An 18,576-nucleotide genomic window follows, 5' to 3' on the forward strand; every position below is an offset into this window, starting at 1 on the left:
CTGACAACTCACAGGTGAAGGAAATGTTCAGAATGGAAATTGCAAAGGTAATGACATAGGGTTTCAGCAGGATGGTGGTGGCTGATAGAGATGTGTAACAGTGGAGTGCAACCCATGTATCCCTAAGTGATATCCTACATATCACTGCAATATTCATTGCTGCCAGTAAGTGTTCTGTGTTCATCAGTGATAAGTCGCTGTTACATCAATAACATCTGCAGAATCCTATCAAGGCATGAATGCAACCATACCTGTTACATCATTAACATCTAAAGAATCATATCAAGGCATGAATGCAACCATACCTCTCAACCTCTTAGAGCAAGAAATCTGGACAAAGCCATAAATAAAAGTGGGACAGATGCCCAAAAATAGACACAATTTTTAAATATTGCTCCTACCAACTTAGAAAGTTGATAGAATAAGAGGTTTTGCATTAGCATGCATTTTCTGAAGGGTATGAAGGCTGAAATGTATGTCATGATTTTCTAACTTCAATCTTTAATGATTTGTCACTAATTTGCCAGAAAAACACAATTTTATGAAAAACAGGCCAAAAAATATGAGGCAAAAATCTGGGCATTCTGCAAAAATCTGCACAGTTGAGAGGTATGAGCAACTGTCAGTATTGCAGGCGTTCATATTAGTCTGCCAATACGGCTTTCAGTGTACTGGTTCAAAATCACAGTTTCAGAATGAGAAGGAAAATGTAAGACAATTTGACACGCAGTCATCATCATTATCACACCCCTTTTACTCATTTTCTGCAGTGGGTCAGGGGTCATGTCAGCTGTTGTCATCTGTCTCTCTTCAGTACCACTTTCCCGCCTTCTTCAACACTCATGCCTGATTGCCGAAGGTCTTCTCTCACGCAATCCATCCACCTCTTTGCTGGATGCCTTCATTTCCACTTGCCTTCTTTCTGTCTGTCCCAGTTCTTCTTTGGCAGATTGTCATCTGCGTTTCTGCACATATGCTTGAACCACTGTAATCTGTTCTCTCTGACCTTTTCTACAATTGGAGCTACTTTGGCTTCTGCTCTTATGTCCTCATTTCTTTGCCTGTCCCATAATGTGTATCTTACCACCCATCTCAGGGACTTCCTCTTCTTTACCTCTGGCTTCCTCAGCTGCTCTGCCTTTACTGCCCAAGTTTTAGTACCATACAGTAGTACTGGTCATAATACTGTTTTGTAGACCTTACTTTTCAGCATTTATGGCATTCTTCTGTCATACACTGCACCTAACACTCTGTGCCAGTTGCCTGTAGCCCCTCTGATCCTAGTTTGGATCTTCTCATTCAGACTTCCTTTCTTCTCAACCACCTCGCCCAGATACTGGAAGCTATTAACCTATTCCACTATTTCCCTTCTATCTCAATTTTCAGCTTCTTCTGATTTCCCCCATTTGACAACATTGTAAATGCATTATCTGTACACTGTTTCATCCCATGTGCCTTCAATTTTGCCTTCCATTACCCTACCCCTTGCTGAAGTTTTTGCTCAGAGACTACCTGTAATGCCACATTGTCTTCAGACAGCAACTTTGTTGATCTGTCCCCTCCAATCAGTTTGCTGATATAGTCCGTCACCAATATGAACAGCAGTGGGCTCAGAGCTAACCCTGGTGTACACCCACTCCCACTGGGAACTCCTCTCTGGGACCGAACACCGTTCATACTTGAGTCATTAGATATGCGTACATAGCTTGCACTGATTCTACCAATGTTTCTGGACTTTCAACCACCTCAAGACTACCCAAATCAAATTTCTTGGGACCTTGTCAGATATTTTTGCCAAGTCTAGGAATGCCCAGTTGGACTTTCTTTATTTCTAGCTTCTTCTCAAGTGTCTATCTCACTGCAAACATGTAAGTTGTGCTGCATCAGGATCTGAATTTGAACTGCTTATCTCCCATCTTACTTTCTGCTACTCTGCGTATTAATTTATCTATCAGCCTCTCAAGAACTTTCATGCAATGTGACATGAGTTTGATGCCTCTGTACTGACCACAGTTGTAAATGTCTCCTTAGGTTTTGAACACTGGCACTAGTATGCTTATTCTCCAGTTATGTGGGATACACCTTTCTCTCCATACTCCTATGAGGAGCCATTACTCCCCTTCTCCTGTAACATCTTGATCATATCTGTTGTGACCTCATCTGAGTCTGATGATTTCCCTCACTTCATTTTGCTTAGTGCTGTTCTTACTTCTTCTATGGTGAGCTCTTCCTCATCTCTCATCATAAGCTGCGTCTGGGACTGTACAGCTTCTGTGGGGTTTTCTTTATTCAGAAGCTGCTGGAAGTACTCCTTCTGTCTGCCTTTGATGTCCTGTTGGCTGGTTAGCAGGTTGTTGCTGCCATCCCTTACAAAGGGTGTCTGACTGTCTTCTTCATTTTTCTGTCTTTGCCTTGCAACTTAATAGTGTTTTTTGTGCCTAATATCGAGTTATTTTCCAGAAGCTGGTAGAGTGCCTCTGAGGCCTTGTCCTTTGCTAATGCAGCTCCTTACTTAGGTTCTTTGTTACCGGCCAGTATTCCTTCCTAGTTGGTCAGTCTTTCCTTTCTCCTCCTCACCTTCTTTCCTTTGATGACTTCCTGGACTTCTGCACTGCACCACCAGCTTTCCTTATGTACCTTATCTACTTACCTGGCTCTGCCCAGATACTGGTTCTGTAGTCCTCACACATGCTGTTTTGAGGCACTGACATTCTTCTTGAACTCCAGCTATTTCCTCTACTTCTTGAGGATCTAGAGCCCTGAGTAATTCTTTGAATAGGCACAGTGGGGTTTATCTATATCTTTTATATGTGATATGGAGGCAGGACCTTCCATCCCACTATAGGCACAGCGGGGTTTATCTATACCTTGTAAGTGCGATATGGGGGTGGGACCTTTCATCATACTATAGACACAGCGGGGTTTATTTGTACCTATAAGTGTGACATGGGGGTGGGACCTTCCATCACACTATAGGCACAGCGGGGTTTATCTATACCTTTTATGTGTGATATGGAGGCAGGACCTTCCATCACCCTATAGGCACAGCGGAGTTTATCTATACCTTGTAAGTGTGACATGGGGGGGTGGGACCTTCCATCATACTATAGACATGGCAGGGTTTATTTGTACCTATAAAAGTGACATGGGGGTGGGACCTTCCATCACACTATAGGTACAGCGGGGTTTATCTATATCTTTTATATGTGATATGGAGGCAGGACCTTCCATCACACTATAGGCACAGCAGAGTTTATCTATACCTTGTAAGTGTGACATGGGGGTGGGACCTTCCATCACACTATAGGCACAGTGGGATTTATCTATACCTTATAAGTGTGATATGGAGGCAGGACCTTCCATCACACTATAGGCACAGCAGAGTTTATCTATACCTTGTAAGTGTGACATGGGGGGTGGGACCTTCCATCATACTATAGACATGGCAGGGTTTATTTGTACCTATAAGTGTGACATGGGGGTGGGACCTTCCATCACACTATAGGTACAGCGGGGTTTATCTATACCTTTTATGTGTGATATGGAGGCAGGACCTTCCATCCCACTATAGGCACAGTGGGATTTATCTATACCTTATAAGTGTAATATGGAGGCAGGACCTTCCATCACACTATAGGCACAGCGGAGTTTATCTATACCTTGTAAGTGTGACATGGGGGTGGGATCTTCCATCATACTATAGACACAGCAGGGTTTATTTGCACCTATAAGTGTGACATGGGGGTGGGACCTTCTATCACGCTATAGGCACAGTGGGGTTTATCTATACCTTTTATGTGTGATATGGAGGCAGGACCTTTAATCACACTATAGGCACACTGGAGTTTATCTATATCTTGTAAGTGTGACATGGGGGTGGGACCTTCCATCACACTATAGACACAGCAGGGTTTATGTGTACCTTGTAAGTGTGACATGGGGTGGGACCTTCCATCACACTATAGGCAGAGCAGGGTATATCTATAACTTATAAGTGTGACATGGGACAGGACTTTCCATCACACTATAGGCACAGCAGGGTTTATATGTACCTTATATTTGTGACATGGGGGTGGGATCTTCCGTCACACTATAGGCACAATGGGGTTTATCTAAACCTTATAAGTGTGACATGGGGGCAGGAACTTCCATCCTTTATGGCAGTATAGGCTCAGCGGGGTATATCTATACCTTATAAGTGTGACATGGGGGCGGGACCTTCCATCAGACTATAGGCACTGCGGGTTTTATCTATACCTTATAAGTGTAACATGGGGGCGGGACCTTACATCCTTCATGGCAGTATAAGCTTAGCGGGGTTTATCTATACCTTATAAGTGTGACGTGGGGGCAGAAACTTCCATCCATCATAGCAGTATAGGCTCAGCAGGGTTTATCTATACATTATAAGTGTGACATGGGGGCAGGAACTTCCATCATACTATAGAAGATTATTTTTTCTCCTTGTGCCTTTGGAACAACCTTGTTTTCTCACTTTTTCTTGAGAACTAAGAAGGAAATAGTGCAATGTATGTCTTCTTCCATTCAGCTGCATATATGTGCAATGGTTATATTTGTCTGCTTTATGTTGTCTAGCTACATTGTTTCACTATAGTAAGTTAAACCATCTAAACTGCATTTTTGGGGGGTCAGGTTAATGGTGGGTAAGATAGCATTGTGTAAAACTGTTGTCAATATGAGTGTTTCATTTCATATTGATTCTATCTTTGTGAGGTTGTGTGCCTGATAAGTGTAAATTCCTGGTGCTATTATTTATTTATTTATTTTTTGTAGCTGGGAGAGGGAATGTTAGAAGTTTACAATGCTGGCTGCATTTGTATAGGTTACAGCTGTGCATTAAGACTTTACAATTCTGGCTGCATTTGTATAGGTTACAGCTGTGCATTAAGACTTTACAATGCTGGCTGTATTTGTATAGGTTACAGCTGTGCATTAAGACTTTACAATGCTGGCTATATTTGTATAGGTTACAGCTGTGCATTAAGACTTTACAATGCTGGCTGTATTTGTATAGGTTACAGCTGTGCATTAAGACTTTACAATGCTGGTTGTATTTGTATAGGCTACAGCTGCATTAAGTATTTGGGGGATGTACATTTGCTATCTAGACTGATGTACTTTTTTAGTGTGTAGCTATGTTTGTGCTAGACTTGAGTATGCTGTTTACTGAGGGCATATTAGTATGTTACTCCATAACTATTAAACTGTGTATACTACCAGAGTAGTAACCTGGATTGCAATATCCATTTTTTATTTCATCTAAGACTCCTAAGGACACATCTTCATGTAAGCCTCATTTTTCAGAGGCTGAGAATGAGATCACACTACAGGTGCACAAGCCTCTGACAAGCCATTCCGTGACCGTGTCTCGTGGGAGATGGTCAGTGAATGCTGCTGGCAGCCATGGGAGTAAATAAAAAGTGATCTGAGATAGAAAGACTGATTTGATACACAGGGTCAAGATCAGAGCAGAGACCACAGCATAAGTGTGGAGGGCTATAGGTGGCGAACCTTCTTCCTTACTAACACTTATTGAGATGAAGGAGTTCTTGGTCCCACTAAGGGGGGGGGGGTTGTCACCTCCTCAGAGTTTCACAGTGGGGTGCTGGATGTAGGGCCAGAGATGGACAGGCCCCAGAGGATCCAAACTAGTGATGCTCCATTTACGGTATACAAACTTTTTGATGTCCATCTTTGCAGTTGATAGCCACTTGTATGCTTTTAATACCTCCCTCACCTATTGCATTTAGCTACATCTGGGAATAGGGTGCAATAACCATCTGCACATGATATGCCCATACTTGCATGTATAAATTATGTTTTTTACTAATTGAAATTATAGCACTTGCATGTGCAGTTGAAGAATTTGGTCATAAGGAAATGGGTATTTTTACTGTAATTTTTTGTTGGTGTATTCATAGGTAAAGTATTGTCAAGCACCAGCATTGTCGGCCTACAGTTGTCTGATGCTGGGGAATCCTTATCCTCTGATGATAATAGCAAAAGTGGAGAATTACCACAAATGGTGAATGAGCATATCAGTAGGATTCCTCCTGTCCACATGTTGCTTAAGGGTTACGGGTCTGGACAAATGGCAAGCTTCTAGGAATATTTTGTTAAATAAAACTTTCTAGAAGTGTCTTGTTAATCCCAAATGTTTCTGGTCTATACTACACTACTCCAAATTAAATTATCAGGTTTACCTTTGATTATATCATCCTTTCCTTTCTGAAAAATAAGATGTGGGTTGTTTTTCTTTTTTTTTAATGCTTTATTCAAAGATGGATATGTGCAGTAGTGTTGAAAATGGCTTTTTCGGATATGAGTACAACAGTCAAACAACATGAGTTTTTACAGCCATTTAACAGTGGGTGGGTCCACTGGACAAACTTCTGATAGGATGAAAGCCATGGCATGTAATTGCTGGCGTCAGATTTACTCTATTTAAATATTATAGATAAGAGACCAAGTAGGAGCTAAGAACTGCCATTTAAAATCCAACCCTGTCTTAGTTAGGGAACAGTTTTTAAATATATCCAAATTTTTAACAACATATTTAAAAAAAGGGTTACCACTGTGTAAAATAAAGTGTTTTTGCATGATGTGCTTCTTTAGATCCCTCTTTAACAAAGTACATACAGTAGTAAAATCAGATATTTAGAAAGAATGGTCAGTATAAAAGGTTTAATAGTGGGTGAATTGTTAGGAAAAACAAAACTTGTTTCAAGATTGAAGTGCCCACTTTTTTAACACTTGTAATAACTTCAAGAAATAAAGCTAAGTAAAGTTTCCCAGCCTCTGGAAGGGTGTTGGACTTGGGATGCTTATGTCTAATGCAGAGAGTGGCCAGGCAATGCAGTCTGTTTTGTTAATATGTATCTTTGTACCTCTCTGTATTTGCCAATCTTGTATATAAGTATATGTGGTGTGATATTCATGTATGTGCATCATCATTTTTACTGTCTGCTCCACTTGTTTAGGAATTGCAGTGTTTGTTCATGAAGGCTTGATTATGCATCTATGCTGCTGCTGGTAAGGGTGTCATGCCTTTGAGTGCCTATGTCTGATGCTTAGAGTAGCCACACAATGCACTGGGTAAGCACAGTCTGGGTTGTTTCTATGCATCAATGTTAATGACAGTATCTGCTGAGCTGTTATACAAACTATGTAGTGAGTGCATGTGTAATTTGCTGCCCCTTAGCTAAAACTTGATGCACCCTTCTACATGTAGCATGATCCTCCCCTGCTGCTGGTTACTTCTCTGCCTCCTATCAGTCTCAGCTGTTGTTACCTGTGGTGATGGGAAATGTGGTCATTGCACTGGGCCACCCAGCTATACCTGTTTTCTAAGTGTAATATTATGGAAAATGGCACACACAGTCATTATTTTGCCACAGTTGGCTGGGTCATATTGCAGGGCACTTCCACATATATCCAGAGAGTGCAAATGTGACTTGATTAACCCAGACATACGATCTATGATGCTTCTAGTTTTTGTATGGATGTGGTTGTAAACCTGCTCAGTGGGATTGTATGGATTTTTTATTTGTGTAATAAGCCAAGTTTTTAGGCCACATCTGGCATCCCTACTTGATGTTTCTGTGGGATGTCACCCCTTGCAAAGCTTTGGTAGAGGTCACACAAATGCCATATGTGTGAGTAGTGGAAACTGCCTGCGTGGTCTGCACATACATTGTAGATGATACCTTGTACATCACAGACCACATGGAAGTTGATGGAGTGATACCCTTTGTGCTTCACTTACGATCTTCCCACTTCACCATGTGGGGCCTTTATTTCAATGTGGGCAGAGACAATGGTCCCTTGCACCTCAGGGAAAAGGGGTATAGTGTACAAGTCTCACATAGTGGTAGCTCTTTCCTCTTTGGTACAAGGAAGCCACATATGCTCCCTCACATGTTGCATTACTACACAGAGGAACTGGTGATGTATTCTGGAGTCAGAAGCCTGTGCCCCCCCCACACACACACACACACACACACACACACACACACACACACACATTGTACCCTGCAGGTCACTGAAAGGTGCAGATAGCTAAAATATATAAGGCTACACATACCATACTATCCACTTGGATGGATTTCCACAATTTCCATGGATGAACAGATAAGCGTGACATATTTTCACTATTTGTTTTATAGTATCCCTGTCCAGCGAGTAGTAGCCCATTGTATAAGGCACCATCTGCTTGAGATGTTGGTAACTGAGGTGGATGTAAAAGACCCCACAGCACCATTTGAAAAGAGTAAGTGAAGTTCCCCAATGCCCTGGGTAACTTTCTCCTAGTAGTACATATAAATACCACTTTAGGTCTTCCCTGAAAGAGGCTATTAGCCTAGTGGAACTAACCCAGTCAAGAAAAGATAGATAGATAGATAGATAGATAGATAGATAGATAGATAGATAGATAGATAGATAGATAAAAGGTCATAGCAGACAGAGGTGTGTAAAATATATCAAGGAACTGGCTAAGAAACAGCAAATGGCACACACGCTCACCACTTAATTAAAAAAGGAGCTATTCACATACAAACAGTAAGAGTGATGCATACAAATATACCAGGCTTTACTTACCTATGCAGTGAGTACTGTGAGCATCAGATATAGGTGACCCTAGTCTACATTGCTGTTAGCTCCAGGGACAAGGGTAAGTCATGAACCTGTAACAGATAATGCTTATATACATGTGTCTACTGGACTTCAGTAAAATCAAACTATGATAACTATACAGGAATGTGATAAGTAATTATGTGACTGATATATGCAACAAATACAGGCCAAATCAATTGAGAAGATTTTAAATGGAACACAAATATTCTTCTTGCATATGTATTGTGTTTTCAACCTATGCATCAAGTATAAGTAGCCCCATGTTAAACAAACACACAGGGGTACGGCAATATCACCATCACCTGAACAGATGATCAAGCTTATCAGTTAAACCTTGTGACTACAATGAATAGTGAGCTAGTTAAGATGAAAATGACAGGTTGCAGTCCAACAGTAGAAAAAAGGTAGTATTTCTCCAAAACACGCTTGGATTGCTCACTATTGTGCATCAAACTTAAGTAGCTCAAGTCAGACACCCCAGCAGGGATTAGGACAATCTCAGCATCATCTGCACAAAGGGCCTAGCAAGCTGTACTACATAAGTAATATTACTGTACAACTACTACAACTACAACTACTACCATCACTAATAACACTACTACTACAGTTACTGCTACTACTTGTACAAGTAATAGTACCACTCCTGCTATTACTACTACCCCTACTATTACTGCAACTACTCCTGCTACTACTACTGCTGCTGCTGCTGTTACTACTATTACTACTGATACTACTAGTACCACTACTGCTACAACTGCTACTGTTATACTACCTACCACTACTACTGCTACTACTACTGCTACTACTAGCAGTATAACTAATACTGTATTACTACTACTATTACTACCACTGCTACTACTACAGTTACTGTAACTGCTACTAGTACTAGTACCACTACTAGTACCACTACTGCTATTATTGCTACCACTACTACAACTACTCATCACTGTTACTACTATTGCTACAGTTACTACTGTTGCTAATACTAGTACTACTATTGCAACTACTACTACCACTATTACTATTACTTCTGCCATTACTGCTGCTACTACCACTATTATTACTACTACTAGTGGTACTACCAGTATTACTACTGCTATTACTACTACTGCTACTTCTGCTACTACTACTACTTTTTATTTATTTTATTTATTGACATCTGTTTACTGGGAAAGTCTGACTCAGCACAGGTCTCCCTTTTCACTAGAGGCCCAGGGAGAAAAGTTTCAAGGCAACAGATTTAATACAATCAATATTTACAATAACAAATTTTGTAATTCAGTTTCAGGGAATACATAGCATAGTAGTCAGGATAATAAATTTTGTGTTGATATTCTCAAACATTAACATATAAGTATTGTATTGAGAACTTACAGATAGAAGAGTGGTGCATAAGATAGGTAGGAGTAATATTTAAGAAATACAACAGAGACCGGTATTAGAGGTGGTAAGCGAGTTTATTTGTTAATAGAGAAGTAACAAGAGAATGCTAATTCGGTTGTGCTAATTAGATGTAAGTTTGTTTGTGTCTTTCGGCTTTTCCCGGTTAGGGGTCGCCACAGCGGAACTCCGGTCCGCTAATGATTGGTAGTTGAGTTTTACGTGCTGAGTTACCAGCCCTGATGCACAACCTTCAACGAAGGTATGCCCATTCACGCATGTCTCCACGCAGAAGACGCTCTAGCTGAGAATCGAACCGGACAGTGTCTTACTGTGAGGCGACAACACTGCCGCAACACCACCACCGCGGGTTGCTAATTAGATGTAAGTATAGTAGTTTAACTACTAAAATAAGGTGAATTATTAGAAGGTGACAAGCAGGTTAAGTGGTTTAGGACTTTAAAAAAGAGATATTAGAAGTTGATGAAGGTACTATTACTACTACTACTTACTACCAGTACTACTGCTACTACTATGTTTACTACTGCAACAACTACTACTATTGCTGCTACTACTAATATTTACTAAAACTTATACAACAGTAACCATTGCAACTAATAACACTTTTGAAGTTGATGAAAACAGGCATTTGGCAAAACAATTATAAGGTGGCCACTCTGTGCATCAAACATAGGCAACTCTAAGTCAAAGAATTGTGCAATGGACAGAGCACAGTCATCATCACTTGTACAGTGTGGTAAGAGGGTTACTGTAGGGCAAGCCTGACACATAAGAAGTGTGTGCACATGTGAGAGATGAGGTCAGAGCAGGCATGCACTTCCAGGGCCAGTATCTGCGGATGGAAAGAAGACAATTTTGAAGAATATTATGATTGTGTGTGAGGAATCATAGTGTCAGGAGTGCTGTGTGGGTCTATAGGAACACAGCTACAGCATGCATGCTAGCACTACACTCTGGATCCTGTACACATATGAGCCATGCATGGTAATGGATCCAGTTTATTGTTGACACCCCAGACCACGTGAGCTACCTCTGCCCAAAATTGCCCTGCTAGTTTAATTACACTGGCTAGAACTTGGGGTGCTATTTGAAGGTAAATGATGTCTGCTGGATGAGTTGTCATCACGACTGTATTCACAACCATGACCATGTGGACAACTATGCCTGGGTGTGGAGAAACCAGCTACTGATGGAGCAGCATAAGTAGTAGCAGTGCAGTAGCAGGACCTATCACACCCATGGTCATGTTGGCTAATATCTGATGATGCACTGACTGTTTGGCTTCATAGATACTTCCCCTACCACAGCTCACATTCAGTTACAGATACTGCATGGTCCAGTGTATCATTCATCTGGTCCAAGGGATAACATACATGAATCATGCAGTTTTATAGGTTAGAATGTGCAACATTCAGTACACAGACTATCTCTTCCAAAGCCCAAGTGGGACTTGTCTAAAACCTCCACAATGGCCTTGTACATATGTTAGGTGGCAGATACTAAAACACTAGTAGACAGGGGAGTGCAGTAGGTAGGCCTTCTCTGAGTACCTCTATCTATACACCTGTGCGGTACTTCACCATCGCGAAGGCTAGGAAAACATTCTGAAAGCTCTGCAACTGGGGTAAGCACACAACCCTGGTCAACCATGTCCCATCAACCTGTCTGCTGTCAGATGGCTCTATGTAATGGGTATGGGAAGGCATAATTACTGTGTCCAGGCAGTAGTGAGGGGATGTGAGAGCCAGAACTTCCATTTCAGACATACCCTCTACAAACCCAAACTATGTCTGTTCATCACTACCAACCTCATCAGTAGCAACCTATCCTCCAACAGCAAGCAGCTGGGGCTTCATAATGCTGACGCCAGCCTCACCTGAGAATACTTGAGAAAACAGAAACATAGAAGAAATACAAAGACATGATTATAATATGCTACCTACAACTGAATAAAGCTATAACTAAAGACAAAAACAGCATGCTCATACCCTGTGCATGTTTGACACAAAAATTGCAGTTGATAGATGTATTATTAGTATAACACATAAGACGACGTAAGAGAAAATTTAAACCCTAAATATTTTATGTATATTTGAATGGCATACCTGGAGTATCGCAAGAAGAAATCCTCTGGCTGTCCTCCACTTCTGCCCCAACATCCATAACAGCACTTTGGAACTCTTCTGAGCTGCCTGCATCCATTACAGTTGGTCAGAACTTCTCTGTCTCAGGGTGTGATGGTTAAGTAGGAGACCCACCCAGTAGCTCTTCACTCCCATGCCATAGCCTTGGCTCTGTCTTTAGTGTTCTTGATCATATCACTGTCCCTATATCTGACACTTTTGTAGTCATAACTTAGGCCACCCACAACATTCACATCATCAACTACCTGCTGCCAGACAGAGCCATGGAAGGTATTGTCAACTAAACGGGTATGTAGGTGCTGTGCCCCATTAAGACAGAGGTCCCGGATTTTGATCTCATTCTCAGCGTCTGAGAATGGAGGTTTCCATGTGATTGACCCTTTACATTTTTCTTTTGATACCATATCTCTGTTGAGATGGGGAAAGGGTATTAGACACAACCAACACAACAGGGGATGGGAGTTACAGACAGAGCTAATGCTGGGAAAAAAATACTCATTGTGCAGGCATCACCAATTAAAACTTAAAAAAACATAGAAGAAGTATATCAGTGCAAGAAGTGTAAAATTCTTATACCCCGACACACACAAATAGAAAAACCTTATGACTACAGAAGTGAATGAAGATTAATGTCATAGATGTAGAATAACAATTCATAGGTATGCAGGTGGGGAATGGTGTCAAAAGCCTTTATGAGGTCTAGGTAGGCTGTGTGGACCTCCTTTTCCTCATGTAATGTCTTGGTAATTGTCTCAAAGAAGTCCACCAGGTTTAGGAGGCATGATCTGCCCTTAACAAAGCCAAACTGGGTGGGGTCCAAGGTTTGGAGGTTCCCAATGTCTCTGTTAATGAGTTCCATGATGATGCGCTCCATAGCCTTGCTGACCAGGCTAGTCGGGCTTATAGGGCGATAGTTCCCAGGGTCCATTGTGGCTCCACCTTTGTGGAGTGGGATAACTGTTACTGTACACCACTCTGTGGGTACGTAGCCTGTAGAGAGGCTGAGTTTGAACCATGTGTTTAGGTGAGGGGTTAGTTCCTTTTGGAGCTCTTGTAAGACACAGCCTGTGACATCGTCCGGTCCCATTGAAGCAGTGTTTTTGGCTTTGGATAGGGCTGTTTTAACCTGTGTGTTGGTGATTGATGGGGCCCTACATTCTTCTGGTATGGTTATAGGCCCTTTAGGGGGTGAGAGGGGGGTGAAGTTTGCACTAAACCTGTCTGCCAGAATGTTGGCAATATCAGTCGGTTCAGTGTATTTTGTGCCATTCTGCACTAACTCAGAGCAGATCTGAGAGTTTCCACTTAGGTTCTTGACATAGCTAAATAATGCTTTTTAGTTATCTTTGGAGTTGTTGGCAATTTTTCTTTCGAAACTAGCCTTGGATGACTTAATGAGGGATAGTAGATTCTTACTGATACTGATCAGGGATGTCTTTCCTTCTTGGGATTTTACTCTTTTCTGTACTAGTTTCCTCCTTCTGTTGTATAGCTTGTTTATGGCAGGGGTCCACCAGACTGGTTTCCTTTCTTAGAGGAGCAAGTCTTGGTTTTACTTAGGATAGCATGATCCATGTATTCCTGCAGATGCTCATAGAGTGCCTTTGTAAAGGTTTCAGCAGCTTGGACAGCATTGTCCTTTAGCATGGGGGATGTGAACCTTTCCACCTCAGTCTTAAGTAACGTGAAGTTTGCTTTTGAAATGTTTTTCACGGTGGCTTCCTTGATTGGGGGTGGGGACAGAATGTGAATATCCAGAGTGATTAGTCTATGGTCTGATCTAACCAGCGAGGGGTTGACCTCCAGTGTGGAACACTGGTTGCCCATGTTGGTGATGACCAGGTCCAATATGTTGTTCCTTCTGGTAGGGTTATTGACCAGTTGATCCAGAGCATTCGAGTTTATAAATGTTAGGAAGCATTGGGCAAGGGAGTTAGTACTTGAATAGTTCTCCCAGTTTATGTTTGGGTAATTGAAATCACCCAGTATTAGGTAGGACCTTCATATTTCCCATTTTCTCCAGAAATCCGGAATGGGGGTCCTGGGTCATGGTGGGTGATCTGTAGCAAGCTACAATTTGGATTGCAGTTTTGCCTGTTGTTAGTTGCACATGGATGATCTCTGATGCATTGTGCTGCACCACTAACTTGGATGTGTGGGTATCCTTGATAAATATGGATACACCCCCGCCTTTTGTGTTTCAGTCCTGGTTCTGTGGCCGAAAGATGTGGTATGAGTTATAGTCTAGTAGTGCTGGGGTGCTCTCAGGAGCCTTAAACCAGGTTTTTGTTACTGCACAGATGTCGATGTTCTGCATACTGAGGAGTGCCTCGAGTGTGTGCATTTTGAGGTTTAGACTTCTGGCATTGAGTAGCATTACCCTCAGTTTTTGGCTACTTGTGCTATTTATGGTGGTGGGTTTGTCTTTTGAGCCTTGCCTAAAAAAGGCACTATGGGGGTGGCAAGAGCCTTGGCCAGTATTCGAAAGCCTAAGGGTGACAGGTGCAAGCCATCTCTTGCGAAGCAATGTGGCTTGTCGAGCATGTCATCCGAGGTGGACAGATACTGGATCCCCTTTGAATGACACCAGAAACTTAGCCAATTGTTGAAATTGATCATTTTTTCTTTATACTGTGGCATCATTCTTGATGAGGGCAGGATGCTACTCAGGGTCAGGGTCATAATGGCCTGGACTACATGATCAGAGAGCTCTTTCATGTCTCTTTTCATGTAGTCCAGGGAGGTACGTCTGAGGTCATTCACACTAACATGGACAATGACAGTCATATTTGTACTTGTTCTGGAGGGACCTGAGTGCTTTTGTTATGTGGCGGATCCTGGCACCCGATAGGCAGCTAACTGTAACCTTCTCCTTGTCCAGCCTAGTTAGTGGGACATCAGTGTGCCTTATAGTCTCACCTATTACTAGTGTGTTGGGTATATTATTTTGCCTTAAGGGCTGTGATTGCGTGGCACACTGATTATGTGAAGTATGTGTTTCATGGTTGGTGATGGGGTGTGAAGGTTGCCTGGATGTGTGCTTTGGAGGTCTCTGTTGCTTTTGCAGATTTTTATTTAGAGCCTCCAATTATGTTTTCATGTATTCATGTGTGTTATTTGCCGGTGTTGGTTTATTAGGTCGATGTGAGACTGGTGGTGTGTTGCAAGTATTACCCTTCTCCTCTTGACTGTCAGTTCCATTCTTGGGTTGAGAGAGCTTTGCCTCCAGTTTGGCTGTATAATTGCATCTCTCGCATATATTGGTGTTTGGTGGTAGGAGGAGAGGGTTGTCTGTGTACATGAGGCAGTTGTAACATTGCCTCAAAATGCCCAGATTCACCAGTTGGACTAGAGAGTACACCAGAAACTGCCCTTTGGACATGCCTGAATAGGTAGAGTAAGCTGTTTTTCTGATTGGCTGGTGGGGACGAATAGAGAGCCTTGTCCTTCTGGACAGTATGGGGGGGTCTAGTGCTAGGGTTAATTAGTGCTTGCTATGAGGTTTAAGTAAATGCTTGACTGTGAAATGAATGGTTTGAGTGCTAAAGTTGAAGGTTTGTCTAGTGCCAAGGGAAAAAGCCGAGAATAGTTTAACTCTAGCTAACCAGCACTGGCCAGTGCGTAAAACTGTGCAAATGCGTTTTTTATAGCAGGAAAGTGAAAGAGATAGAAATTAGCCCAAAATGGCCGATAAACTACTAACTTCTGGGCTGAAACCACTCCTCCCGGGACAGATAGGCTGCTCAAAACTCCCCTCTCTCACAGGTGAAGAGAGAAACTTCCTTCTATCCAAGAAAGGTATGGGCAACACAGAAACTTGTAACACAGCCCTGGATTCAGCAATAACCTGAAAACTGGACTATACTAGTTCAGAAAGGTGAGAAAAAGTATATATATATATATTTTTTTTTTTCAGAAAATAGAGCAGATACAATCAAAATTAGCTCAAAATGGCCAATAAACTACTAACCTCTGGGCTGAAACCACTCCTCCAGTGACAGATAGGCTGCTCAAAACTCCCCTCTCTCTCACAGGTGAACAGAGAAACATCCTTCTATCCAAGTAAGGTATGGGCAACACAGAAACTTGTAACACAGCCTTGGATTCAGCAATAACCTGAAAACTGGACTATACTAGTTCAGAAAGGTGAGAAACAAGTATATTTTTTTGTTTGTTTGTTGTTTTTTTCAGAAAATAGAGCAGATACAATCAAAACAACACTTTAAATGCACAGAAAAGGCTATCGCACTTTAGTGTGTAGCCTACAACAGTTAAACAGATTATTTAAACACAATAATGACAATTCAAGTGCAGGCAGCAAATAAGTACAATATGTAGCAATAACAAACTTTTTAAATCACAGATTTGCTAAAAAAACTGGTGTTTTAGGCAGAATTAGCTAAGATAGCAAGAAAAGCAGAAAAATGATACTTAATCACTCCAAAGTCACTCTTTTGTCTCTCTGCCGCTGTAGATTCTGCAGAACACCTGGAAGGCACTTGCTAAGCAGAATACAAGCACAAAAACTGTGCAAATGCAGTTTTTATAGCAGGGAAGTGAAAGAGATAGAAATTAGCCCAAAATGGCCAATAAACTACTAACGTCTGGGCTGAAACCACTCCTCCAGGGACAGATAGCCTGCTCAAAGCTCCCCTCTCTCACAGGTGAACAATGAAACTTCCTTCTATCCAAGTAAGTAATGGGCAACACAGAAACTTGTAACACGGTCCTGGATTCAGCAGTGACCTGAAAACTGGACTATACTTGTTCAGAAAGTTTTATATATATATATATATATATATATATATATATATATATATATATTTTTTTTTTTTTTTTTTTTCAGAAAATAGAGCAGAAAATAGAGCAGATACAATCAAAACAACACTTTACCCAATTAACCAGTTAAAAAGCTCAAAACTGAGCCCTGTTCCAGCAGTCTTCAATCATACAAATTCTAACTGCAGACTTCTCCCACTAGGGTACAGAGAAACCTTCTCCAAAAAAGACGGCCAGGATCAGTGCACAGGTTATACAAACAAAGCTAGATCCAGCAGGCCTGAATCTAGTCTATGCTACAGCAAACAAGGCGTACCGATTTCATAAAGAAACAGTTCAAGTAATCATGTGCAATATGCCTTTAACCAGAAATTCCCAGCTCAGAAGGGCAGAATCTAGCCTCTCCTCCCACAAGAGTGCAGACCACAAACCTTCTTAATGTAAAATAACTGGCCTGAAGCCCACGTGCTTAACCCAGAACTAATATACTTTTAGAATAACAGACACTGAGCCTTCAATCAGCAGTTCCCAACTTAGAAGGATGTACGCCACCTGTACTGCCACAACAGTGCAGATCACAAACCTTCTTAATGTCAAACAACTGCTTGAAGCCCAAGTGCTTAAACCAAAGGCCTTAGAATAACAGTTACAATTTAATCAGGATACTAACAAGCAGTAATAAAGGCAGCAAAGCAGTAATAAAGGCAGCAGAATAAATTCAATTGAGTACTTTTAAGAAGAGGCAAAAGCAAAATAAGGTAATAAAGTAGGAAGAAACATAAATACAGTAAAGCAGATGAAGTGGAATTTTTTTTTGTTTTTGTAGAAAGAGGAAACAAAGTACAGTTGTGTACACTTACCATAAATGTAGATGTTCAAGTGTATTCACTGTTGCAGTCATTACATTTGGGTAATCTGCTTTCAGGTTGCCCTCAGTCGGCCTGATTAACAAAGTCTTGGGTCCTGCGTCAGTTGCTGTCCCTTCTTCCATGACGTCAGGTCATCAGGGGTATAAAACATGCAGCCAACGCCATTACATCAGTTTTTCTTGCCCCAGATGTCAGGTGCCCCCCTAATGGGAAGCAATTAAACACAAAAACACAAAGGTATACCTCCACCAAAAAAGCAAATACACCAAAAAGGCTTTTAAGCACAGTAACGGAAAGTAGAAGTATAGCCAAAAGAAGTTAGGGGGCTGGAGGGAGGGTAACCAGGACTGCAACAGTGAATACACTCGAACATCTACATTTATGGTAAGTGTACACAACTGTACTATGTTCTTCATGTTTCACTGTTGCAGTCATTACATTTGGGTAGATTCCCAAAGCTATGGTTGGGAGGAGGAGTTTAGATAGCATTAGGGACAGCTATAAGGCCCTGCAAGACTGCAGTGGCAAAGCTAGCTCTGGATTTAGAGAAAATTGGAAAATGATAATGCTTGGTGAAAGTATGTACAGAACTCCAGTTAGCAGCTTCTAGGATGTCCCTGGTAGGAACGCCTCTGAGAAAGGCTGTAGAAGTAGATGCAGCCCTGGTGGAGTGAGGTCTGATCTCCTGCAGGATAGGTTTTCCATGGTGCTTATAGCAGAAATTAATG

Source organism: Protopterus annectens, chromosome 15.part0 (assembly GCF_019279795.1).
Source record: "Protopterus annectens isolate FY-2018-M chromosome 15.part0, PAN1.0, whole genome shotgun sequence".
NCBI classification, from domain to species: domain Eukaryota; kingdom Metazoa; phylum Chordata; order Ceratodontiformes; family Protopteridae; genus Protopterus; species Protopterus annectens.